We start from the raw sequence: 26,180 nt of genomic DNA, 5'->3' as shown, positions 1-26,180 counted from the left end.
GTGACTTGCCTGAGGTCTCAAGAGTAAATGGCAGATCTAAGATGAAACCAAGTGTGATCCCAGGGTCCTAGGATGAGTCCCACACTGGGCTCCTTGCGGGTAGCCTGCTTCTCCCCCTCTGCCTGTGTCTCTGCCTGTCTCTCTGTGTCTCTCAGGAATACTTTTATTATTTTTATTTTTTTTATTTTTATAATTTATGATAGAGAGAGAGGCAGAGACACAGGCAGAGGGAGAAGCAGGCTCCATGCACCTGGGAGCCCAACGTGGGACTCGATCCCGGGTCTCCAGGATCGCGCCCTGGGCCAAAGGCAGGAGCTAAACTGCTGCGCCACCCAGGGATCCCTCAGGAATAATTTTAAATAAAATCTTTTAAAAAAGAAAAAAGAAAGAAACCAAGCCATTGGACTTCACAGTTATGCTCTTTACTACATGACCTCTGGCAATAACCTTCTCAGCAGCTCCATTTCCTCATCACTAGAGTGAATAGAGTACCAATCACTTCCCCAGGTTGTTAGGAAAAGTCATTGGGATACGATGAAAACACCCGACACTTAGTAGGTGCTTGGGGTATGTCAGTTCTCTCCTTTCCCTCATATAAACCTGATTGAAGAAGCTTACCTATTGAGCAATCCTTTAGAAATATAAAGCTAAAACTAATCCAAACCACACCAGAGCCAATGACAATAAAGTTGATTTGTTCAGACTTATTATTTTGTTGCAATAAGAGACCTGTCTCCAGTTTCCTCAGCAGACCCATGGAGCCAACCCAAACTGAAAACGCACTCAGCGATTGCAAACTCATTACTGAAACACAACAGACACTTCAAGAATCAGGAAATTCCTTTTTTAAAATGATTTGCTTCTTAGCCAAAGCAGACATGGTTAAACAATACAGCAGTGCCGCTAGGGCCTTTGGGGCGCACAGTGGGTCTTTGCATTCTGGAGCAAATGGAAATCCAGGGCCATGCTTTCCAGCTGGCACACACATCCTGGGGACAAGATATGCATGGCCTTGCCTTCCAAGTTGAGAGCAATTGCTGGCAGTACACTGTGAGCATGTCAAGTTAAGGGAATCTTTTTTTTTTTTTTTTAAAGGCCCCACCACTGTTTTTCTTTCTTTAGATGGTAGCCACTGAAAAGTTATGCAAACACCTCAGCTGTGGAATATTTAATCTGACACTTGGCATGGTTCCCTTGTTGATCCAAGATGTCAAGTATGTAGTCTTTGCCTTGCAGTTGTTTCACTGCTTACTCAAAAAAGATAAACCGGTTACAACAATTGGATTTTCCTTCTCTTCGGTTCTAACTGGGTCCCTATCTGGATCCCTCTTTGATTCTCAAGTAGTAAGATGAGAGTTATAGACCACAAGGCCATAAGATGAATAGCTTATTTAACCAGATGGATGGATTTAATACTCTCCCTCCACCCCATGTCCCCTCTTTTGGCCCTGCTGAAAGCTTTAGGAGTCCCTGTGGTTGTGGTTTTCTCAAGGGTTTGGCAGTTCTCCTTGGGTCTGGTATTTCAGCATTTCATGTGCTCTTGTAGAAACCTTACCAGAACTGTCCTCTTATCTTCCTTGTCAATGGGCTTTTAGTAAGAGGAGAAGGAGTATCTTACTGGAGTCTTCTACGCAGTCACCTTGGACGTGTCCTGGCCATATGTATTCTTCCTCTCCATTGAGGAAGTTTGCTCATTCTGCTTCTTCTGAAACTATCCCACTGAGAGATTTGTTTTCCTAAAAAGGGAAATCTCCTACAGTTCTCTTTGAATACCAGTCTCATGGTTTCTGATCCCCAGCAGGTAGGGTGGATGTTGCCACTCCTCAGAAAACACATGGATTGTAAAAAACTGACTTAGTCGGCAGTTCACATTTCTTACCAAGTGCAGAGAAAAATGGAGCTGTGGCCAACATTCCAAAGAGAAGGAGAACTTTCCAAATGTTCCTAAGCTGAAGAGTTACAACAGTTGCTTAATGGAAACACAATTCCTAAAGTCCCATCCTTCCTGCAGGTGGGCCAATAAGGCTGAGGAGCATTAGAAATCATAACAAAATGCAGGCATTGATTCATTTTCCTCCATGTCAATGCTTATTTATAACAGCACCGGTTTATACATCAGGTGGCTGCCCCTCAGCCCGCGTGATGGCATAATTCTGCTTCAGACAGATACTGAAACAGTGTTCATCCTTCTAAAAAGCAATGGATGCCGGATCTCAAATGCCTACTAATGGTGGCCTGTATAAATAAGTGATATACTCCCAACCAAACAGTACATAGCAATGAGACTGAACTGTTTACTCTGTGCAGAAAATACAGATTAATATCACAAAAATAATATTACACGAAGGAAGCTGGAAATAAAAGTAAAAGCTGTATGATTCAGTTTATATAAAAGTATGAAGTAAGTCCAAACAATTTTGTGCTGCCAGATGTCAAGTAATGGTTAACCCCTGGTGGGGTTCAGGGGAAGGATGTGATTCCAGAGTGAGAGTTTGTTTCTTGTCCTTTATGATATAAAGTGTGCTTAGTTACTCATTTTGTGAAAATAGACCAAATCCTACACGTATGCTATGTTTACTTAAATAGTTTTTTAAACACTGAAGTAAAAATAAAGGCACTCATGTGGATGAGTCTATGCATTGATGCTGTGAAAGGGATGACTGGTTTAGAAGGAGGCTAGAAATACTGAATAATGCTGGATGTTGCTAGAAAAAAATTTAGACAAGTATTTACATTAAAAATTTAATACTAATAACTAAATATCTAATACACTCCACAGCTTCAAAGTCAGCAGAAGAAAAAAAAAACAAAGAATAAAGAACATTTCATCAAGGTAATAGAAGGTAGGAAAGATGGGAAAAATGAAATAAAATGCATAGTAAACAGAAACATAAAAAAGGTGATAGAAATTATTCTGAGTATATTATTCTTCACCATAAAACATGGATGAATTAAATTTACTCTTTAAAAGGCACAGATTATAAAATAAGATTAAAACATCCACAGTCCAGATCTTGGTTCCAAAATACCACTCTCTAAAAAAAATCATAACCTCGGCTACTTGGAGACACGCTTGATTTCAGAGTTAGGGAAAGATAAATACCTATGAGTTCATGATGATATAAATAAATAGGTGAATGAGTAAATAAGAATGAAGAAAGGATTAGTCTTCCTTACAGAAGAAATCCGGTTAATAAATGTAGAAGCCACGAGCAAGATAGAAAATGCCGTAGGATACCATAATAATTGCTGCAGGCAAGATCCACAAATAATTACTAAAATTATTGACTAAAAGTTTAAGAGAGACAGGACATTATATAACTTCAAATTATCATCCATTCCCAGAATACAGTGAAGAAACTTGGCAGATAATACCTTAATCAAATGATTCCAGTTAACATCATCACTTGTAAGATACATCAATATTCTTTAAACCCTGATATGATACATTGTGAAGGGAAGATCTCTCTGGTGTTCTTCCCAGGAAGCATAAGTTTAATCCAATCCTGAGAAAATATCAGACAAACCCACACAAAACCACACATTCTAGTAGACACCTGATCAGTATTCTGCAAAAGTATCAAGTTCATAAAAGATAAGGAGAGACCAAGGAACTGCCACAAATTGAAAGAAACATGACAACTAAGTGTCATGATCAGAATCCTGAATTGGATCCTAGAACAGGGTTAGTGAAAAAACTGGTGAAATCCAAATGAAATCTATAGTTTAGTTAATAGCATTGCAACAATGTTAGTTTTTTTGTTTTTATAAGTTTCTATGGCTATATAAAACAATAACACTAGGAGGAGATAATAAAAGGGCTATGAGTACTTTGTATTATTTCTGTGACTGTTGTGTAAGTCTAAAGTTATCTCAAAATAAAAAGATTATTTTTAAAAAGTCAGACCTGATTAAGTTGTAGAGACCTCAATAGCTTTTTAATTTCTCTATAACATAATTGATTAATCAGGTTTCTTCTATATTTTTGAGTCACTACTTATGAAATATTCTTCTAGAAAATGTGAATTATCAAATGACTCAAATAAATAGCTCAGTACCTTGATAACTATCAGAGTGTGAAATTATACCAAAAATAATTTTCCCACCAAACACCCCCTCCCCTTCCCCGCCCAAGCAGATTTTTAGGCAATTTTTACTAAATTTTAAGAAACAGATAATCTGTATATTATAAAAAAAAAACTTGTTAAGGCAATAAAAAATTAGAGGAGAAAAAATGCCTAACTCATGTTGTCAGGGGAGTATAACCTTGATATCCAAATCAGATGAAAAAGTTAAAAAAATATCTAGTCCCATTACTTTTATGAAGGTAGATAAAAAATACTAGAAACTCTCTGGTTAATGGGATGCAGTGTGTGCCTGCAAGTGTGCTGAGTGTGTTTATGTGCATGTGTGTCATGCCAGCCTGGAATTTGTCCCTGGAATGCAACAGGAAATCAATCTATCAGTACCGTTTAGCATTTTCTAAGAGGCTAAATGAGACAATAAAAAAGAATGAAGGAAAAACCCTTCAAAGAAGAAATACAAGTTAATCCATCTGACAAATTATTTCATCATTATGTAACCAGAGGGAAACACATTTAAAGTGCCGCATAAAAAATGCCAGTTGGGTCAAGGTGGAAAGATGGAACCATGTAGTGATGTTGCCCCTGTGGGTTAAGGGTACAGGTCATTACAGTGTTCTGGGGGATCTCTTTAAAATAGATTAAATTTTTAAATATTCATGGTTTTGAGTCTGAAAAATCCCCTTTAGGAGTATGTTTTAAGTAAATAATAGGACAAGAGTACAAATATAATCTACAAGGATGCTTCTTTCTTAAATGACATTTACAACCAAGGGGATGTTGGCTCTTATTTCCTTTCAACCCTGGATATGATAACCTGACTTGGGATACCAAATTGGGCCTAAAGTGAGGACTTGACACAGCTCCGTGGATCAGAAGACAACTCATAATGACTGTATCCCCTACTTCTGTGTGTTTGGGCTAATATTTAGTTGTTTACTCCTGCAAATACTAATTGTTGACTATTAAATGATCAACAGATGGGAGAATCTTAGGAGTAGCCTGAGCCAGTGGTCCTCATACTTGACTATACATCAGAATGACTTGGAAGTCTTGTTAAACCACGTATTGCTGAGACAACCACTCCCCGCCCCACCCCCCCAGACTTTAGTAGACCCAAGAATTTACTTTTCTGACAAATTCCCAGGTGTTATTGATGTTATACCCAAAGGACCACATTTTGTGAACTGCTATCAGGGAAACCTCTTGATTCTTTTTCTTTGTTTATGTAGTAATTGACCCGAAAGAAAATGGAGACTGTAGGACAAAAGCCATTTCTCTTTCCTCCTCTCCTCTGACATCCTGCCTTTATTTTACTTTCAGAGGAACATTTAGAGCATCCATTCTACCTGTGTGCTCTGAAACCTCACTGTAATAACCTCCTCTTGCTACAGTAAAAACAAAGAGTAGGGGTGCCTGAGTGCTTCAGTCAGTTAAGCTCCTGAATGTTGATTTCCATTGAGCTCATGTGTCTCAGGGTTGTGAGATCAAGCCCTGTGTTGCCTCCGTGCTCAGTGAGGAGTCGGCTTGGGATTCTCTCTATCTCTACCTCTACATCTTTTTATCTATCTATCTATCTATCTATCTATCTATCTATCATCTATCTATCTATCTATGTATCTATTGCTATCAAAAAAATAATAATAATAAAAAAGTCAAGCCTGAAGAGGCCTGAAGCAGATTCTCCTTGCAGCTCTTCTAATGGGATCTAGTTACCAAAGTCCCAGGAGCTTTCCAAAAAACACACAAGGACACTTAGCTCTTCCTACTATGTTGACACTGAAGTCATCCTTCTAAACAGGACTCTGCCTTGTATTAGTCTTCAATATCTTGGGCCACATTTTTCCAACAGTCTCTTTACATATGGCCTTCTTATCAAAAGGAAAAGAGAAATAATGATAGAAGATAACAATAAAATTATAATTTGTGTATAAAATATAATTTGTCTTATAAATAACCTCTTTGAGAAAAGATACAAAGAAAGAAGCATTTGGCACTTGGGCCAAAATGTGGCAAGGTCATGGTCTGATCACCTCCATCAGTAGGGAAGATTGAGAATTGAGTCTTTCCAATTGATCTGTTGCCAGAAAACACATCAGCACGAGCTGATGACTGCACTGCATGGTCTAACTTCACATTTCATTAAATTACAAAATGTAATTCAATATAACTGAGGTAATGAGGCTTAATGTGTTGGCTTGGTACACATTAGAAGACGCAAATTGCTGGCAGCCACAATTCAGCCACTTGGTGTCTAACCCACAATCCTACCCAGAGCTCACCTGACTTAGAAACCTTTTTGTTCTTGAAATAACAAAATTGTGATTGTGATTTTATTTCTTTAAACGCATCATAAATTTCCAACTCTATATTTACTAGACCAATTTTTAATCAGAAAAATTGCCACCAGTTCTCCCATATTCAGTTTTTTTTTTTCTTTAACTTTATCAAATAGCTTGGTAGTTAAGAATATAGTCTCAGAACCTGGATTCAGATTCTGGTCTGGCCATTTTTAGCAGTGTGACCTTGGTTAAGTCAGTTATCTTTTGGGTGAGGCTTATTTTCCTCAACTGTAAAATTTTCTCAGATAAATTAATTAACATAGGCAAAGTACTTAGAACAATATCTGGAATTGGGTATGTACTTAATAAATGTTAGGTCTTATTAAATATTAATTCTTTTGATGTTTTGGTAGCAGTTTCTAGGACAATCCTGTTTCAGGACCTGTTCCCATAAATTAATACAACCTCATTTCCTAAATGAGTGGACACCTGTAGGCCTTAAATAAAAGCTGCCTGACACAAGGTGAACATAATATAGGAGCTTAAATTTAGCTTCCAACATTATTTTTGTTAGCATGTAAAACTGGAAAATCTTTTAGTATGAAGTATTGAATAATTCATGGGTGACTTGTGTGTCAGGAATAGTATCTGGAGAGCTGACCTGAAAGGTCCTGGTACAGTTGGACTTGCTGAGATGTGCCTGCCTGAGAAGTTGCTGTTCCTTCCTGAGCTGCACACAACAGGGCCTATTTCTTTTGGGTCCTGGAGGTTGGGAAAGGAGTCCTATTCATCTCCTCGGCAAGATCCGCAGCCTTGTGCATGGCCTGAGAGATGAGAGGCTCTGTGGGTGAAGACCTGACCATTCAGAAAATAGAATTCTGGAAATTGAAAACTCACATTTCATGAAACACATATATCGTGATGAATTCTTTCAGATAAATATTAAATATTTGGTTGCCAGCCATGATGATAGATTTTTAGTCCAGTGATGGGCAGCACGTGACGAATAGCTTTTTAACAATTCATGAGAGAAAAAAAAAAAAAACAATTCATGAGAGGAAGTCCTTACTAAAAAGAAGGTTCATTTTTTTTATTTTTCAACACTTTTGACATCATAATTGATATATAAGACTGTGTAAGTTTATTGTTTTTAATTTTTTTTATTTATTTATGATAGTCACACAGAGAGAGAGAGAGAGGCAGAGACATAGGCAGAGGGAGAAGCAGGCTCCATGCACCAGGAGCCCGACGTGGGATTCGATCCCGGGTCTCCAGGATCGCGCCCTGGGCCAAAGGCAGGCGCTAAACCACTGTGCCACCCAGGGATCCCTCTTAGCAACTTTCAATTGTATGATACAGTCTTACTAACTATAATCATCACGTTGTACCTTAGTTCCCCAGAACTTAATCTAAAAAGAACTTTTAATTTAAATAAGATGAGAACTCTCTGTAATTATTTTCCAGTACAAATATGAAATATTCTTTCAGCAAATTCATTGTCTGCCAATATACAAAAGTTTATACTATATAATATGTTCTTACATTATATATGTAAAACTTCTATTTTTGTATCTGCATTCTTTTGCTAAGGAAAAGCAGTATCTCATTTGTGTTTTAATTGCATTTTTTTGATTACTAGTGAGAAAGTTTCATTGTCCCTTTTTAATTCTTCTTTTGTGAATTTTGTGGGGAGGGTTTCACTTCTTTGTATAGCTCAAACAGTTTTACTCATTGCAGTTTGCTGGGGACAAGGACCATTTCAGTTATTTCCCAATTAATATGTCTTTGCTGGGCACTTATTCTCTGCCTAGAATCTCGACAGGCACCCTTCTGAGTGGCTGCTCTCGGGAGTGTTAGCAGGCAAAGCAAAGGTCTCCATCCTTTGTGCCTATTCCTGGGGACCCATCCCCATTCTGTTTTCTCACACCTTCTTCTTTATCTTTCAGTATTCCTTCTAGAGCTCTGAACAACCAGCGAAACCACTCACCACTGCCCAATAATCCACATCTCTTTCTTCCTCAACTGTTTCTCTTTCTACAGAGTCAATGGCTAGATGCATTGCCCCAAATTCCACCCATTACCAGGATTATTCTTCACCGCCCTTTTCCTAGACCATCCCTGAGTGATACTGTGGTAGAGTCCATTTCAATGGGTGCCTACATTCCAAACTGATTCGGCTATGAATGAATAACCTGTTTTTCTTTCTCTGCTTCATCTGGTCTGAAGGACTCCCATGTGGTCTTAGATGTGAGCTGAAGGAGAGAAGCCAAAGAAATAGTGCTTAATGACATGGTATATTCATTATATACCATGGGCTGCTTGACTGTGCAGCTTACTTGGGTCTCTGGCCTTGTTAATTTCTGATCCTGGATGTGCCACTTCCAACTTAAGATGGGCACTCTTATGACTTTATGACTTATGGCCTAGTGGACAGAACCCAGCTATAATGGACAGCTGTGGCTTCATGGTCTCTCATGGCCCAGATCAGAAGCTCAGTCCTTTCCAGGGCCTCACAGCATAATAAGAGCTGTATTTGGAATGGTGTATATGGTTCCAGACTTCGGATGGCATGACCTTGCTCCAGAATCATAGCAGTCTACATTGTGATTTTCTTATAAGGGATGACTATAACCACCACTGGATGTATTCTTTTGCTGCAGATGTCTCTAGTACCATCATATCTGTAGATTTTTTTAAAAGGTTTTATTTACTTATTCATGAGAGACACGATAGAGAGGCAGAGACATAGGGAGAAGCAGGCTCCCCACTGAGCAGGGAGCCTGATTCAGGACTCGATCCCAGGACCCAGGGGATCACAACTGGAGCCAAAGCAGACGCTCAACCATTGAGCCACCCAGGTGCCTGTGTAGATTTTATTTTACAGGACTGATTATACCATGGCTTGTATTTGCTACTTTGGGTTGCACCTGAGCCTCTCAGCTTTGTGTTACTCAGTAAATGGGTTAGAGCAATATTCTCAGGCATGATATATGCTGCCTCTAGAACCTCTGAATATCTAAGCATGCCCTAGACCTCTGAATTTTTAAAAACTTCACTGATGAGGAAACTCAAATCTTCTTAGAGTTTATCACCCACATTCAGGAGCAAAAGTGTTTTACAATGGCTCTCAAATCCAATGCCATTGTGCTATTCTGTGGACTGTCCCTTCATGTTGCATTATGGCATAGGGCTGAAAAATTGACAGAACCCTGAGGCAAGACCTTAAATATTGTCCTTACTGCTTGAGAGGGAATTGCTTCTGATCCTCCTTCTTGATAGGGATGAAAAAGAATGCATCTGCCCGATTATGTTCCTGAGGCCATGTTGATCCATTTGAGTAGAAATACTAAATATAGTGTAGCCTGTACAATTGAGGCTAATGCTTGGTTGAGTTAATGGAAGTCCATTCTCATCCACTAGAATCCACCTGCTTTTTCTAGTGGCCACACTGGTGAATTAAACAGGGATAAAATGCTGACCTACACACTAGGTATCTAAGGGTAACACTAACCACTTAGATTCTGCTCAGTGATGCAAACATCTTTTGGATTTATTCTCTTGAATAGAGTAGAGGGAAGTTTCATCAATTTCTACTTTACCTTCCCTGTTATAATAGCTGTTTCACCATAAGCCAAGGAACCAGTCAGTCTAGGGTTTCTGCTAACTACTAAGCATGATCATCCAAAATATAAATTACTGAATGGAGAAATGGCCACTAACTGGACCCTTTATGAACCAGACATGGGATATGACTCCATTTATTACCTGGAACTCAGACATCACAACTCAAACAAGGGCTATGATGATGCTTTAATTCCTTGGCCATCAGTGTTCACACAGAACCTTTGCCAAAGAGTCCTCAAAACATTTAGTTATGCCCCTTTCCCCCTTAATAGTTACCCAATGAAGAGGATATTGTTCCCTTCTGATTGGAAGACACATTCCTGTACATTCTTGCAATGGTGCTGCAGGTCCTTTCTTACTAGAGCATGGACTTCTCTTTCTATCATTGAGTTTGAATCTAAGATACAGGCTCAAGTTTAGAAATTGATCTTTTGAAGCAGACTGATGGGAGTTAAGAATTCCTTTTCTTGAGCTCTGTTACTCTTCTAATTAAGTACTGCTGGTTCTCGAATTTTTCTGCCCTTCTGTTGCAAAAGGAGTGTCTTTCTATGCTGCCAATAAAACCTTCTAACATTTATATTTTGTCTTGCATTGAGGATCTGTCTCCCTCAGGATTTTGCTGTCTCTGTCCAGTACACCAATAGGACCAGAGCAGCCATCTAGTTTCATACTCTTTCTGATGACTACTTTCCCCATACTTCTCATACTATCCTCAAATATTCCACCAACAAGTGCATTCTTTTTTAGCTCATGTCCCATTCCACCTCTCCACTGATGTAATTAATAATCGCTCCAGTGCAACATACCCCAGGGGCTGTTAGTACTCTATCTACCACTAGTTGATGGGGTTCTCATTGCCAAGCTAGCTGGCAGATACCTAGTTCAAAAATTCCAATTTAGAGTCTTCTTCCTAGCTAGAACTACTGTTGGTATCAACTCTCCTTTATCTTTTTTTAAAATTTTTAATATTTTATTTATTATCAATTCCCCAGAAAATAGCCTCTGAGGTTGAGATTTGTATGCTGGAAGTTTGCAAAGGAAAGAGAGAAGCAGTGCTGTGAAAAGGAGAAACTGAAGCACTGTGTGGTTGGAATAGAGGCCTTAGCGGGTCTCAATGGCATCTTTGGCGCTGTGATGGTGCTTCAGAGATTTCCCAAATTGAGGCAAGGAGGCCACCAGAACTAGTCATTGGATGTCAGCTTCTTTTGTCCACAGATACTGACCTGAGACCCAGCTGTGAGCCATTAACAGTCAGCAATTGTGGCAGTTGAGGAAATGAGTACCTAGGGCCTGAAGGGGGCATTTGAGTGGGTCTAGGACAGGATCCATCATATCATCATCCAAGTATCAAAATCCCAATGAATGCCACAGCAATTTTTGTCCTCTGTTGAATTTTGAAACTGGCAAATCAATTGAAAAAATCAGCCAAAGATAAAGAACCTGAAATTTAATGGAACAGGAAAATACCCCGCTGGGCAATATAAGCAAAATCTTTGCTGAGAGAGATCAGATTTCTTTGATTTATCTAAGAATTAACCCAGACTTTTGAAAAAGGAAGTATGTTTTTGAAACATTAAATAAACTATCTACAGCCTGTGAGGGTAAAGGCTACCATGGCTTTTTTTGGGGGGGAGGTAAGTGTACAGTTGTTCTCCAGGCAGAAGTTCCAATTATATCTGCCAAAGATAACATAAACTTTCTATACAGGATGGAGTCTTCTTTTTCCTTCACTTTTGCTTTCCCCTTCAATTCTCCCCCCCCCATGACCATTTACTTCAGTGTGAGTCTATTAAGATGCTCTCAGTTTCTCTAGCACATTATAAACCACAAAGATTGGGGCTAGTTCATCATGGGCATCATTTCTTTTTTCCTAGGGTAGACACAAAAAATTAAGAGCACAACTACATCTGAAACTAATGATGGACTGTATGTTGGTTAATTGAATTTAAATAAAAGTAAACTAAAATTAAAAAAAAAAGAGCACATCAAGAAACTATAAGGAAACAAATGATTAAGAAAATGGAGAATGTAGATTCTTGTAACATTTTAACACTCTACAAAAGCCAGGGGAACATGATATGCCAACCATAGGGAGAGACTACTATCAAGTATTCAGCAACAGTCCTGTGCATCTGTCAACCAAAATGTTAGATATTTCTTTAGCCAAAGCCTGGAGGATTTAAGAGGGGAATCAGATTATATGATCTCCATGCCTTTAATAAGAAAAGCCCCTGAGACCTTAATTGAATGTAGAAATAATTAAAGCCCTACAGATACATACACATTATGCTAATAAGAAAATACTTAAAAAAAAAAAAAGAAAATACTTAGACAACTGAAGATCATTCATGCATGCATACACACACACGTGCACTTGCACTCACATGCACGCACACACACTCCTATATATGCTCCAGGCATGACAAAGACAGTGACACTTTAAAAACTAAACTATGTTTGAAGCTATAAAATGAAAATAACTACTATTCTGTGCATAATGACACGTCCTCAGTCTGTAACAGCATAGATCTCATTATCAAAGTACATTGGCCTTCATTATGTAAAGAATATTAGAACACTCATCTAAGACTGTGAATTAGGGATTGTAAACTGTCATTCCATAAATTGAGTCTGGTTCATTGATTTTCTTTTTTCTTTTTTCTTTTTCCTTTTTTCTTTTCTTTTCTTTTCTTTTCTTTTCTTTTCTTTTCTTTTCTTTTTTCTTTTCTTTTCTTTCTTTCTTTCTTTCTTTCTTTCTTTCTTTCTTTTGTCTCTAGTGTCTGTTTTATCAATTTCTTTTTTCTTTTTTTTTTTTTGTTTTATCAATTTCTAAAAAATCAGAAGCCTTAGCAACACCAGGCTTGCCCATGTGGCATACGGACTCATCATTTCTTCTCAGCCTTCTATATGCTCTTGCCACTCTGTTTAGGGACTTGAATATCCCTAACATTCAACCCTTGGAAACAATATCACAGTGGCTAAGGAGGCAGTTTATAATAAATGAAAGTTACAAGAAGTTAAGGATACATTATATTGTTGCTTACTGAACCCTAAAGATGTGACCAAGAAAAAGAAACTAAATGAAAATCTTACTATACAAGGGCCCTTATATAAAGCAACTAATTTGACCAATTAGCCATTCATGTGGTGAAAAAATTATACAATATAATAAGCTAAAGAAAGATAGTGCCTTCTAGATACCCATGTTGCGTGGAAGCTGCTGCTTAATGACATAAATAAGCTGTACAATAAGAAAAAAAAAACACCACAATTAGTATTTCTCTCTCAGTAGTTAAGATAGACAAACACTCATAAATAATTATAAATAGACTTCTTCAAATAGATTATTAGATGAGGCTTATTAACCACAGATAACACTGAGAAGATAGTTACTTGGCAGTTGTACTAGGAACACTCTTACTATCTTAGAGGCAATTCCAGGAACTAGAAGTCAAAATCAGCACAATGAACGTAAGACTAGTGAGCTGTACTTAGGAGGATGAACTTGGGAAATCCACGGTCTTTGAGATAATGGAGACTTCAGAGAATCCGTGAGGTTAGCACATTCACAGTAGCTGCTTTTGAAGGCCTGAGCACAGTTAAGCCATAGGTGTTGTGTTTTACAGAGGTGGCATCAGGTTCCTGGTGAGCTGGCCTGGAACGAAGGAAGCAATGACCTCATGATATTTGCCACACCATATGGCAGGTGGAGATTACTCAGGGTGCCATCCAGCATCACCTCAGGACAGGAACTGTTTTAGTGACAGCAATTTGATACCTAAGGCTTGTGGAGGCTTTCACATTCTCACAGATGATTACATTCTCTAGAGAAAGACAGGACTACAGCCCAAGGACTTTACAAGAGCCATGCCAAGAATGTACTAGCAATTAGAGGTGCAGCAGATGTCACAGAAGCAAATCATTGCGTTAGTATTTATCGAGCTCAGAATGAAGTGGCTGAAGGTGTGGGACCCAGGGCAGACCCTGTTTAATATTACTTTGTCCCTATTATCATATTCACCATCATAAACATACGTCCTTTTTATCACATGTTTCTTACATGACTGTGATTTCTTGTGTTCCCTCTTTAAGCTGTTTAAGGGATGTTTGGTGAATGAAGGGTAAGCTAATTCTTCTAGCCATTCTGCAGCAATTGTATGGTTGAGAAGTTAAGCACTTGCTCAGGCTGCCATGGCAAATAGGCAAAACACCAAATCTAGGTCTGCTTCATCCCAGATCCCATGAATTTCACATTCTGATGTTCTGTGCATAGGGCTGGAGAAAGAGTGAAGTTATAGGTCACCAGTAAGCATACAAAGAGTAGTACTGCAGTGGAATGAGCAAGAGTGGCTGAAGGAGGTCAGCGAGGAGGATCTAAACAATAGCTTAGAGTCATGGAAGTGCCCAGAGATTGAATGGCTTGGACAGATGGAAGCTCAGTAAGGTGGGCATGCTGGACTTAGCTTAGGGTTCAGTCTCAGACCCTGTTTGTCACAAGGCACGGTAGTATGCAGGTTACCTCTAGCTGCTGCTCTCTGTGTGATGTTTTCCTTCAAGGGCTGAGAAGGTGAGAGAGATGAACGAGAAGCTCGTGCAGTAAGGCTGTGGTCTCAGGTGCAGGCCATCCTTGTTTCTGAATGCCTGTGTGGTTGTTGGATCCAAAGTCTGAGGTTTACATAAGGTTTTCTCTCACTCTATGCACACAATGAGCTTGAAAGGAGGAATAACCCAAGCAGCCACACTTTGTATCACTGCTTCTATCCCCACAAACACTCATCTGTAACCAGCAATGGGAATTATGAGGTAGGATGTGGGAACCCATTTGGCATTATGCCTGCAACTCATCATGACCCTCTATCCTTTGCTTGAAGAATTCTCAAACAGCTTTTCCAACAAAAACCCAGCAAGTATGTTTACTCTCCAGGAGTGGGGGCCCTGTCGGTCCCAGCTGGACAGCATTTTGCCTTGCTCCAGTCAGTATACATCACTGCAGAACGTGCAAGCTATCCTGGCAAGCAGCTAAGCCATTAGGCTCTTGGGTACAAGAGTTAATCTGTTAACAATGCCATCTTGCTAATGTCCTTCAGTGTGGGACAACTACAAGAACAAATTGAAGCCAACAGACTTGGTTTTACACATCTAGCTGGTTTTCAACTTTTCTGACCTATGAGGCAAGAAACTGCCTGAGAAAAATGATAGAGAACTCTCAAGCCATACCCAGCAAAGCATGTCTCCTACAGAAGGGTTATAACAAGGCCACAGAAAGGGTATGGGTCTTTGGATATAAATAAGTATGACACCTAGACTGAATTTTGAGCTCCTTTCCAAGTCCTACTAATGTTAAATACTACACGGTAGCAAAAACAGATGGACTTATCTCCAAAAAACCAAGGAGGGCTGCCAAAGAACCCAACCTAACAGATTGCTCTAGCCATATAAATAGGTCAAGTTAGGACCTCATGCATGCTTGCAGGGAAAGCTCTGAGAATAATGAGTGTGTATATACCTATGAACAACTAAGCATAAAGTGATAGAAACTATTTTTTGTTAGAGGCTAATGTTACTGTGGTATGGGTGAGGTGAAGGATAGCAAGATCCCTCTGATATTGCAGTAACTGACCCCTTTGGAAGGTGTCCTAAATTAGCTTCAGCAATCCTGAATTCCAAACAAGTGTCCCTATTGTCCTGGAGGAACTCTTGTGTTGTGAGTCTAGAATACCAGTAAAGGCAACATGTTACAACAATTCTGGATAAAATTCCAAGCATGGGAGCTTTTCACCTACTTCATTATGGAAATCTGTTTCAATTACTACCAACAAAGTCAAGCGTCTTCAATTGGTTAAGTCTGTTCCAGAGGAATATACATTGTTTCCAAATTACCCTGGCTTCCTCCACTCTTATAACCTACTGTAACTTTTTCCACAAGGGTTTTTAAATTTTTTTGTTTGTCTAAAGCTGCCCACAGAGTATCCCTTCCAAATAGTATTCTTTTGCATTTTTATTAGGGGTAGAGTATGTTGAATGATGCCTCGTTGTTAGACCAGATTTATGAATCCTATAAAAATGCAGTAACAGGTGATGGTTAGGATGTGTGTATGTGTGTGTGTGTGGGGGGGGGGGGTTGTTGAGAAGGCAGATGTATAAAAAAGATTTCCAAATACTCTTAGTGGACATGATCATTATGGAGGCAGGATCACATGCTGATGTTTGCACTGGCATTGCCTGAAGTGACCTTGATAGACATTTTGGCCTGATACCTTGTCACAAACTGTGTCTCTGGACTTTAGACCCCCCCCTTACTTGTATCACTGTACATGTCCTTTTCTCTTCTCCATCTGCTGGGGAAGCTCGGGATGATCCAGATCTCACTTTAGAACTTTAATACTTACCTTCAAAAAGAAAAAAAAAGAACTTTAATACTTAACCTTTTAGCTGCTATAGAATGAACTCCCAAAGCCCCAACTAAGTCTCATTTTGTGATTCTTGCCCTCCTACCTGGTCTTTTATTTTCCTTATTATACCTTCTTCTAAACTTGGCCTTTCAATATGAAGGTGGGAATTCTGGAAATCCAATCAGAAGGGCCTCTGGAAAGTTCTGTGCAGTTGAGTAGGGTCATTTGTCTAGTCATTGCTTGTCAGTTCCTATGCTTTCTGAAGGTCAAAGTAGTCAGTCATACAGAGAGTTGGCTGTAAGAACAATAATTACAGGAATTTTGACTTCAGAGTTTGGGAGGTGGGATGGGAAGAAAGATGTCTCTATTCTTTGCGAAGAGTAAGTTTTAGTGCACAATGAAAAACTGAGCATTTAGTTTCTTCTTTCCTCTGAGTTCTCTACTTGTTTTGTTTGTTTTTTAAACTATACATTATAGACCGTTATTGTCTCATCAAACAAAATGAACTTACTAAGCCATATCTAATATTTTCTTTCTAATAATTCTTTCTTTCTTTCTTTCTTTCTTTCTTTCTTTCTTTCTTTCTTTCTTTCTTTTTCTTTCTTTCGAGACAATGAGTGGTGGGAGAGGAGCAGAGGGAGAGGGAGAGAGAGAATCTTAAGCAGGCACCACCCTCGCACAGAGCCTGACTCAGCTCGATCTCATGATCCTGAGATCATGACCTGAGCCAAAAATCCAAAGTTGGATGTTTAACTGACGAGCCATGCAAATGACCCTAGTAGTTTCAAAATAATAAAGTACCTCAGTAATACGGGTATGTTCTTTCACATACACATGTAGGAAATTAGTATGTACTAGACAAAGATTAGAATGCATTTATCTACCACAGATTGAGCTCTTTCCTCCTCCTCCTCCTCCTCTTTCTCCTCCTTCTAAATATTCAGAGTTCTGTATCAAAACACATATTCAGAGACCTGAAGGGGCCAGGCAGATAACATAAATTTTACTCAGGCCAGGTACTAGTCAGAACCACACAGTGGATATGTTACATAACTGAAGATGCATGCCCTATGTAAAGGCATGAACAATTCAGTATTTTAAAGCAGAAAATCCATTGTGCAGGCCTAAAGGGACACATTGGCATAGCAAGCCCTTACTTCAAGGGTTTGCTTAGATGCCATCTCATCAGGGAAACCTTTCACGAGCTAGGTGAGGATCCCCTGTTATGTGATATTCTAGCACTTTCCATTGAATCACATATCACAATTTTATCTAATTATCTCAGTGACAATTTGTTTAATGATTGTTTAACTATTTGTTTAATGATCTGTAGAATCAGGGCCTGTGTCTGCCAGGTCACTTCTGTGACTGCATTTCCTCACCTCACATTAGGTGCCTGGCACCTAATAGGCACCTAATAGGCACATAATGAGCATTTGTGGGTTACATAAACTCTTTTGGAGGGATCGTAAGGAGTACAAGTTTAGAAGTGCAGAGTAAAAACATTCTTTTCAGAAATAAATTTACTGCTTATTAATCTATCAGGCAAAGTCATATTCAATACCTACAGCATTTTCATTCGTGTACTGCATATTGAAGAAAGAAAATAGTCACTGCCCTCATAGCAATTCACAGTCCAATTATTCAATGTGTTTTGTATTTTCTTTTTTATATTTAAATATTGCTGAATAAGATAAATCAAAGCACCTTTTTAAAAGAGAGAAAAATACTTTCCAAAGATTTTGTAAAACACAGCACCTAGTTTACTCTGATTCTGCTTATCATCTTTAAACATACTAACTGTCCTTATAATGTTATTTTTCATTAATATAACTCTTTCCCAAGCTGATGAATTCATGGAGAAAATAAAAGCAACACAATCAGAATCATGCTCTGCAGTACTTGACAAATCAAAAGAAAAGAAAGGACTAATTTGAAATTATGAAAATAACAGTATTTGCATTACGTGTAATAGGCTCTGGAATCCCTTTTACCTATTATTAAATTCCCTTGGAAAGGAGGCAGTAAGCATGTTGTCTGAATAGAAGATTCAGTTGGCCTCTGGAATAGGAAAAAGGTAGAAGTAGAAATGGAAAATGGAAGTTTCTGGCTGCCAAGAATAGCTGGAACATGAGTCTGGATGAATCCTTGGCAATTAGAGAAGTAAGGAAAAGTGGGGAAAAGCATGGTCTCCCAAGTGACCATTTGTCCTTGCCCTTAGGAAAAGAGTATGATGGCAGAAATAATTTGGGACCTTAATTTCAATTCTTCCTCATTTTTTATGTGATTGTGGACAGGTTACTGAAGTAATCTGACTCCATTTTCTCCTTTGCAAGATGGAAATATTAATACCTATTTTTAAGTGAAGATTATAGTTACTGTATTTTAAATAAGTAACACATACACAGATCATAGTGTTACATAAATCAGAGCTCTAATTATTATTCTGTGATGTCCACAAGCATACCATAATTTCAGCTCATTTTAATGATAAACCAACTAAATTCAGAAAGGGAATTATAAAAGATATTTTATTTTTACTTTGGTTTTCTATTAAAACATTTGGATATTTTGAATAATCATATAATGAGAAATTATGTACTTCTTTGGGAAGGCTGTTTGACAATATCAATGAAAAATGTTTCTAAAAACCACATACAAAGCCTCAAAAAAATTAAAAGGATTGAAATCATACAAAGTATGCTCCTCCCCACTATAATAGAATAAAATTAGAAATAAAAACACAGAGAGGAACTTGGCAAAGCCATAAAGATGTGGAAGTTAAACAGCATACTCCTAAATAAGTAATGAATTCAATGAAGAATCACAAAGATTAGTAGAAAATACATTGAGAGGAATGAAAATAAAGACCTACGACACAAAAATTTATGGGATGCAGCTAAAGAAGTACTTATGGGAAGATTTTTAGCTGTAAAGACCTATATCAAAAAAGAAGAAATATCTCGAATCAGTAACCTAAACATCCATCTTAAGACACTGAAAAAAAGAAGAGCAAGGTATACCTAAAACAAATAGATGGAAGGAAATAAGAATTGGAATGGAAATCAGTGAAATAGAGAATATATAAGCAATAGTGAAAGTCAACAAAATAAAAAGGTGGTTCTTTGAAAAGATCAATGAAGGTGACATATCTGGGCTGACCAAGAAAAGCAGCATACTTAGAGAACTCAAATTACACCCCAAATATCCATCAAGTGATGAATGGATAAATATACTCTAGTATATCCATACAAGGGAATACTGTCAATCTGTAAAAAAATGAAGTACTGATGCATGCAGTGATGTGGATAGACTTTGAAAACATCGTGCCAAGTGAAAACTTCAGATACAAAAGACCACAAATCGTATAATTCCATTTATATGAAGTGTCCAGAATAGTCAATTTCAGAAAAAAACAGAAGTAGATTAACGGCTTCCTACATCTGAAAAGGATGGGAGGACTAAGGAGTGATAGCTAAAGGTATGGGATTCATTTTTAGGGTGTTGAAAATGTTTTAAAATTGATTGTGCTAATGACTGCACTGGATTGTGCACTTTATTTTTTTTGTTTTTATTTTTAAAAAAGATTTTATTTATTTATTCATGAGAGACACACAGAAGAGAGGCAGAGACACAGGCAGAGGGAGAAGCAGGCTCCTCACAGGGAGCCTGATTCCTGGACCCCAGGATCACGACTGGGATTTGATCCCTGGACCCCAGGATCACGACCTCGGCCGAAGGCAGGCTCTCAATCACTGAGCCCCCCAGGCATCCCTGGATTGTACACTTTAAATGAGTGGATTGTATAGTGTATGGATTAAATCTCAAATAACATGTTACCAAAAACAATTTGTTTAAACCCTCCTATATCCTTCTCCAAATTTTGGATGTCTGTCCTAGAAAAACCCATATGTTCTCCATGAGTTGAGTACAGAATATTAATAAAAAAAAGTTTAAGTACATCAATGAGAAGTTTAAATAATTCATAGTAAATGTATACAATGAACAACTCACTGTCATTAAAGAATGAGATAGATACTTTTCTGTAGTAACACAATTGTATCTTCCACACATTGTTAAGTCCCATTCATGAAAAAACTGTTTTCATGTGTACATATACCTATGTAAATACACAGAGAAGGGACTTACGGGTGTTTGCCGAACAACCAACAGTATTTTCTTCTGGGGTAAGGAGATGAGTACGTGGATGGGAAGTAAAACGGGAAATTGGACAGGGAACTTGCACGTTTCACTGGATAAGCTTCTGTATTGTTTGCATCTTTCCAACAACAGAGTGTTTCTGTAACACCAGTATAAAATAGAAACAGAAAGCTACCTAAAATGGATGTGGCACAGGAACCAAAATCCCAAGGCATTTTATACCATCATATTGTTGCCGAGCGTGATAAACTGAGGTCTCCGGGCAGGACTCACGTGTTGCTAGCTACTCTTATTCGAGTGGAGTTTTATTCTGTGTGATATTTATTTTGGTAGAACAAGGAAGATGGCATGCTCTGACAAGAATTATGTCTGGTGCACGTTCAGGACTGTGTGTTTATGATTCCCTCCGCCTGGAATACTCTTCCCACAAATACCCATGTCTCGTTCTCCCCACTCCTTTTAGACCTTGGCTCAAATATTTCCTTCTCAGCCATTCTTGCCTCTCCATCCCACTCGAAGGGTAGTAGTCACCCCCCACTAGCCCATCCCTCTTCCTGCTGTTTTTTTGTTTAGCACTTTGAACCATTGGACAGCCTACAGCATCCACTTACTTGTCTAATGTCTGTCTTCTCTCACTACCAGTGAAGTCTGTGAAGGTAGGGACATTTGTCAGATGTTTCATGGCTGTCACCCAGGATCTAGAATGATATCTGGCATGTAATATGTGTTTAATAAACTTTTGCTGATGCAGCAGAAGAATGACTCAATAACATCATTCAAGGAGATGGTGATTGTGGGAGCTACTGACACAGCTGGTATGGAAAAGAGTAGGCTTTCTGAACACTCATTGTCAAATCTTGCCCAGTGAGTGAAATAATTTAAAAACTAGACATAGGTGGCAACAAGACAGCTTCCAGATTTTTCTGCATTTGGCCCAAACCCTTGCTCTCATTCATGTGCTAGTCATCACTGAGACTCGTAAAGAGGAAAAACACGAGAGCAGAAATGACATTTCCCTTTTTCTCCACTTCTAGTCGAGCTGAACCAATCAGAGAATCACCCAGAAAGTCTGTACTTTAATTGGGAATGAGATTTCAGGAATTTCAAAGCTTAACTTGCACGCATCAGCCCATTTTATCTGCCACCTAAGTTGGGAGATGCAATGAACATAGCTCTACTTCTTTATTAAGCTGATTTTGCCATTTCTCTGTGATTGTGTCCTTCTTAGTGAGTCCTTATTTAATTACACTGTTTCTTTCTCTCTCACTGTGTCTGTGGGATGTATGAACATGAAAATGCTCCCTTCAGTTTCCAAGTCCAACAAACCAAGATACAATATGGCGACGAGGTGAGTCCTTGGATCTCCCCTTGCCTGTAAACTTACCGAGCTTGAAGGCAGAAGGTGTTAAGCTGTTTGTATCATGCAGAGGCAATTTTGCAAGACCACAGGAAAGAAGGAAAAGGAAGGAAAAACAGGAAAGACTCTAGAAATCTAGACCTAAAACTGAGGCACCATGTAGGCTTACAGGTTTCTTTGAGATCTTTCAAAGTGCACTGAATGTAGATCTCCCAAAAAGGGTGGAAAATAAATCTATGTTGTCATTGTTTAAAACTCCCCAAGGAGATTCTGAGTTCCCTTAGAAAGACAAGCCATTCTAATTTTAGAGAGAGCCCTCAGCTCTTCAGATTTCATCTACATCTCTTATTTCCATTTAGAAGTTATGCCTCTAGTGTTTGGAGTGAAGAGAAAGACTGCCTTTCCTGGCGAAACTGGAGTAGCTCAGTGTCTCCCGGCTCTCTGGCGGAGTGGGTCGTGGCTTCACGCAGGGTATTTTATACTGAGGTGCACAACACGGGCTTCTGTAAGCATTTCTAAGAACTGGTATCAAGTCTTGAGGTCATTCTGCCAATCAGATCCCAGGCGAGCTGTTACACTCCTCATCCCGTCATGACAGAGGACTCGTTGCTTGCAGGTCTGCCTATTAAAATGACAGAGTAGTGCTCTGAAACAGGTTGAGTGAAGGAATAGGAGCCCCATGAGTCACCCTTACGTTAGTTCTGATGGGTTTTGGAAGTGTGGCTGGTTAAGGTCTGTTTGGGTGGATACCCTCTGCTGCTCTGTCCTGTCCGAATTGCTCAGAAAGAGTCCAGAGCCCTGTGTGTGCAGGGGTGCAGGTGGGGCAGGTCAAGAATCTGGGGTCAGAACAGGAGCAGCAAATCCAAAAATACTGTCAGTGGTGTGGATGGAGCCTAATGTCCCGTTCAGTGCAAATGGCATGAAGCCAAAACACTAGACCAAGTCTGGGGAGGTTAACTATTGTTTGGGCTGCCTTTTTTTTTTTTTTTAATCTTTTGGGTTTTGTACAAATTTGAAAACCACAAGCAATCAGTATTTCTCTTTCATACCCTGTCTTTCTCCATTCCTGTTTTCATTAGATTCCACTCCGCAGGTCGAATGGAAGAAATATACTGCTCAGATCTCATATTTCCATAAGCACATCTCTTTACTCATAGTACAAAGTAGTAATTATCCCAGTAAAACAGTGATGAAATATTAATGAAGGTGAAATTATGAGATCGGCACTGCTGATGGCAATACAAAGATTTATTTTTTCTATCACCTAAGTGGTTTGTATCGTACTCCTTGTCCCAGGCCTCAGGGATAATTAAAATTCTTTGACTACGCAAGTGTCTCGTGAAGTGTGTTAATGAGATTGTTTTCTGATATGCAAAAATGTCCTGACATGGTTTTCAAATGCCTGCTGCACATCCCCAACCAATTATCATACAAAATGCAACTATTTCTCTTTGTCTATCATTAGATCCTGAATAGACAGCGTTTGACTCTACTGCCTAATTCTGGCTTCATTTTCCTGTCTGATCCTATGGTAATATTGTGAGGCATTTACTTAGCAACGGGGGTAAATGTTTATTTTAAATGCGATTTCCTTTCTTTAGCCTCTTTGGAAACCTGCTTCAATTAAGAAGCGTGCCCTCCGTTTCTTCAGGAGAGTGAGCATGTGTTTGCACACACACACCTTGGCTTGTTTTTTCTTCCTCCCTGTGGTGATTCTGATGAGGTGAGGGTGTGTGCTGGCAAAATTCTGAAGTGTGGGCCAGTCATGGCTGCAGTTTTATTAATGCAAGATGGAAAATATAATTGATGCCTGCTCAAGCTTTGTGTTAGTTTGCGAGGGATGCTGTAAGAAGGTACCACAAACTGGGTGGCTTCAACAACAGAAGTTTGTCTCCCAGTTCTTGGAGGCTTCAAAGTCTGAGATCATTGTGTTGGCAAGGGTGGTTTTTCTCTGAGGGCTGGGAAGGAGGATCTGTTCCAGTCCTCTCTCCTAGCTTCTGGTGGTTTGCTGGCTCTTTGGCGTTCTTTGGCTTGTGGAAGCGCTGCCTTCATCTTCACATGACATCCTCCCTGTTTGTGTGCGTGTTATCCAAATTTCCCCTTTTTATAAGGACATCAGTCATATTGGATTAGGAGCCACCCTTCTCCAGTATGATCTGTCTTAATGTAACTAATTCTATCTGTCATGACCCTGTTTCCAAATAAGATGCTATTCTTAGATCCTGGGAATGAGGATTTCCACATAGGAGTTTGAGGGAGAGCACAATTCAACCCATAGCAAGCTTCAAGTAAATAACAGACCATTTAATTCTGTGAGTATATATTGAATTGTAAGTGCAAAATAATAGAGAAGTTGGTTTTTTTAAGATTAACATGACATTTGCTTTCCATCTCCTAGTGTCTCTCCCAATAGGGCCCTCGTGTGACTTCCTGCACCAAGTATTAGAAAGAAGAGTTACAATCAGCAGTTAGAGGTATTGCTGTCCATAGAAGTTTGGTGTAGACTTTTCTAATGTAAGATATAAAAGGACCTGTTATCACATTCTTTTCATTCCAGGCACTGCTTCCTTCACTGCTTCTGTTCATTTTGTTAGACATATGACACTGTGCTTCATTAAGGGGGCATAGGCTTCATGGGGTTCTGACCCTGTTCGGTCACAAGGTATCTATTAAATTGAGCCTAGAGCTTTTAAAGGTTTGTGGATTTATGTAGTACAGTAGGTTATAAGTTTAAAACTCTGTGCTCACAGGCTGTCTTCTCGACCCTAAAGAATGCTGTCATAGGATACTGAGTTGGAATGGTTGTAGTAAATGTCATAGTAAGTGTCCCGTATGGAAAAAAGAAAAGTTTTAATACTTACTGCTTACTTTTTTTTCTGTTCATTGAACAATAAAAGACATATGCTCATAGGCCAGAACATAATAAAACCACGTTTCCTTATTTCCTTCAGTGTTAGATCATAATGAGGAAATACTCTGCCACTCGTTCACTTTGCGAGCAGTGGAATTTTAGCAAGCTCCGTTATAGTCCGTGGCAGTGGTGCCTTTGACCCTGATCCCAGTACACCTACCTTGTGAATAATTTTTTTTAAGATGTATGTGTTTATTTTTTATTTTATTATTTTATTTTTAAATTCAGTTTTTATTTTAATCCCACTTAACATGCAGTGTTATTTTAGTTTCAGGTGTTCAATGCAATGATTTGACAGTTCCACACATCACCCAGTGCTCATTAAGAGAAGTGCTGCCTTAATCCCCACCACCTATTTCACCCATTCCCCCCCCCGCCCCGCCCTTCTCCCCTCTGGTGCCCATCAGTTCTCTATAATTAAGGGTCTGTTTCCTGGTTTGTCTCTATCTCTTTTTTTCTTTGCTCATTTATTTTGTTTCTTAAATTTTAGATAGGAGTGAAATAATCTGGCATTTGTCTTTCTTTCACTTATTTCTCATAGCATTACACTCTTTAGCTCCATCCATGTTGTTGTAAATGGCAAGATTTCATTATTTTTTATTGCTGAATAATATTCCACTGCCATATATATACATCTTCCTAACCCATTCATCAGTTGATAGACAGTTGGGTTGTTTCCATCATTTGTCTGTTGTAGATAATGCTGCTGTAAACATTGGGGTGTATGTATCCTTTGAATTAGTGTTTCCATAATTTGTGGCTAAATACCCAGCAGTGCAATGCTGGATCATAGGGTCATTCTATTTTTAACTTTTTTGCGGGAACCTCCATACTGTGTTGCACAGTGGCTGCAAAAGTTTGCATTCCCACCAATAGTGCACAAGGGTTGCTTTTTCCCTATATCCTCGCTAACACTTGTTTCTTATGTTGTTGATTTTAGCCACTCTGACAGGTGTGAGATGATATCTCATTGTAGTTTTGATTTACATTTCCCTGATGATGAGTGATGTTGAGCATCTTTTCATGTGTCTGTTGGCCATCTCTATGTCTTCTCTGGGGAAATATCTGTTCATGTCTTCTGCCTATTTTAAAATTGGATTATTCATTTTTTGGGTGTTGAGTTGTATCAGTTCTTTATATATTTTGGATACTAACCCTTTATCAGATATGTCATTTGCATATATCTTCTCCTATCCCATAGGTTGCTATTTAGTTTTGTTGATGTTTCCTTCGCTGGGCAGAAGTTTTCTTGTTTTGATATAATCCCAACAGTTTATTTTTGATTTTGTTTCCCTTGCCTCAGGAGACATGTATAGAAAAATGTTGCTACAGCCCCTCATGAGTCATTTTTAACTATTTGTTAACTCACCT

The 26,180-nt window shown here is 38.8% G+C and overlaps 1 protein-coding gene and 1 long non-coding RNA gene across 2 annotated transcripts in view; both read left to right on the top strand.

The window, feature by feature from the left end:
- Positions 1–26,180, top strand: part of PIK3R1 (phosphoinositide-3-kinase regulatory subunit 1) — a 574,745-nt gene that overhangs the window by 99,555 nt on the left and 449,010 nt on the right. The gene's annotated exons all lie outside the window — the stretch shown is intronic.
- Positions 21,155–23,044, top strand: LOC140596206 (uncharacterized). Its single transcript, XR_011998242.1, has 3 exons — positions 21,155–21,197; positions 21,850–21,889; positions 22,978–23,044. It is a non-coding gene; the product is annotated as an uncharacterized lncRNA (long non-coding RNA).

This window comes from Vulpes vulpes, chromosome 2 (assembly GCF_048418805.1).
Source record: "Vulpes vulpes isolate BD-2025 chromosome 2, VulVul3, whole genome shotgun sequence".
In the NCBI taxonomy this organism is placed as follows: Eukaryota; Metazoa; Chordata; class Mammalia; order Carnivora; family Canidae; genus Vulpes; species Vulpes vulpes.
Note: the sequence above shows the minus strand (reverse complement) of the source record. Positions and strands in the feature narration are given on the sequence as shown.